The sequence below is a fragment of the Monopterus albus genome, unplaced genomic scaffold (assembly GCF_001952655.1).
Source record: "Monopterus albus unplaced genomic scaffold, M_albus_1.0 scaffold23.1, whole genome shotgun sequence".
Lineage (NCBI taxonomy): Eukaryota > Metazoa > Chordata > Actinopteri > Synbranchiformes > Synbranchidae > Monopterus > Monopterus albus.
Window position 1 is genome coordinate 2,205,011 of NW_018127903.1, and position 2,006 is coordinate 2,207,016.

Consider the following 2,006-nt stretch of genomic DNA (forward strand, 5'->3'; position numbering starts at 1 on the left):
CACAAAGCCACACACAGATGTGAATGCACCTAAATAGCCAGACAGACTTCTATATTCAAGAGACAGACATGATGTCCGAGGGGCTCAAACAGCTGAGCTCTGTGACGCGTCTCAGTCACACTGAGAATATCTCACATCATCCATATCACAAATGTCATGAAACCAAAAAGGTAACAGGCAGGTGCATTTCCTCTTCAGTAAGAGACTTTCTCATGCGGCAAAAAAATATAAGGGGGGCGGCAGCCATTTTGTTCTTGGGTGTTATAGTCAGTGCCCAGCAGCAGCAGTACATGTCACCTGACCCAGCGCCTGCATGAGTGTCCTTGAAGGAGACTCTGACATCAGCACTGACACCCCTGGTTGCCATGGCAACCACAGCACAATGTATGGGGGGGGGGGGGAGAATAATTAATATGCACATATAAGTACTTTGAATCTGAATTTAATTGTACTTTTTGGTGTGTGAAGCTGAAATGGATTGAACGCTGCACCAGAAATGAGAACTATCAGAGAAGGGGCAAAGAGAAGCAAGTTTATTGGTCAGAGAAATAATCTGCACCATCGTCAAGGTTATTTCCATAGTATTTCCTTTCACACAAGAAAGTAACTTCCTGAATGAGACAGTGGAGAGGTGGGCCATGGAGTGGCGATTATCCTCCCTCCAGCTTCTCTTTTACCTCAGCATTATCAAGAATAGTTTACAAAGCTGTGTACAGCCACATAGCATCAATTTGTCAGTCAACTGTTGTTGGCCATGAATCACCTGGAAAAGTATTCATATGCAGCTGAGATATAACAGACAGGAGTGGAGTTTTACTCAGTGAAGATGTAACTAGTTTGATCTAGGAGGCTCAAAGATCATTAAGATAATCTAGTGCACAAACTCACCCGAGTCTGATTTCTCATAAAAACTCTGCCTGTCGCATTATATAGACACAACCGTTACTCACAGTGGCACACAAGCCTGACCTAACACTGTCTCTCTTCTCACACACAATCCCATACAGAGAGTTTTACTTAATATTGTACTTGCTACCTCACTGTCAATAGCATCCAAGTAATTCTTCTGCAAATAAAAAGACTGCAGGCTGCATTGGACAAGTCATATTACAGCCAAATAGAGAAAATTTAGCACCGATGTTTAAAAAAAGGGCCTCTGTTTTAGAATAAGCCAAGACAAGGTGAAAACACTGATATCTTATCTGCATCACACTGCAGAGCTATGTGAAATAGCAGAACGAAAGGTGTTTGGTTAGACTGACAACACAAATATACATGGACACAGTGGCACGCACGCACGCACGCATTATACGCCCTATCAGCGTGCACAGTAAACGTTGCAATGGTCTCATCAATAATGCATCGGCACTTCATGTTTATGCAATTTACAGGGCAAGACCGAGCGATGGATAAACCACTAGATGAAAGCCAGCTGCACACTGAACGTATAGCGTTTTACCAGTCCTTCACAGACATAAAAGTTGAAATCTTTTCCGCCTCCAAAGAAAGAGATTAAGATAATAAAACAGTCCTCAGCACATACCTGTTAACGCACTTCTTTGATTCTGGTTTATGCAGGCTTGAAGGACTTCGTGATAACACCGCACTAAGGAAATAAAACAGTAGCTGTGGTGATATGCAAATTAACGGCTCCAGCCGAATGCAAGGACATTTATTATTCATAAATTACTCATGTTTATGCAAATTACGGTATACGGAAACACTGGTGGGGGTTGAGTGTCTCGTCTGTGTGATTCAATTTCTGTTATGCTGTTCCACATAAAATGATTTAAATCCAGGCATTTGACCAGCATCAACCAGTTCATTTTACTGAAGTTAGTTGGACTCGGGGTGGGAAATGTGGAGATTAAAGATTTTTTAGGGGAAACCTCGAAAACTAGTCGATTATAGACCGTTAGTGGATTTTGTGGATAAATTCTGTTGTTCTATGGTTTGTTGGCACAAAAAGTTTCTTAACCCTGGGCTTTGGCAGGGGGGTGGGGTGA

The 2,006-nt window shown here is 42.2% G+C and overlaps 1 long non-coding RNA gene across 2 annotated transcripts in view; it reads right to left on the reverse strand.

Moving 5' to 3' along the window:
* The window catches only part of LOC109956871 (uncharacterized), a 35,270-nt gene extending 33,640 nt beyond the window's left edge, over positions 1 to 1,630 (reverse strand). For both annotated transcript variants that reach the window (XR_002274477.1, XR_002274476.1), the window contains exon 1: positions 1,544 to 1,630. This is a non-coding gene — a long non-coding RNA (uncharacterized LOC109956871). The remainder of the gene's footprint in view (positions 1 to 1,543) is intronic.
* Positions 1,631 to 2,006: the final 376 nt, after the last annotated feature.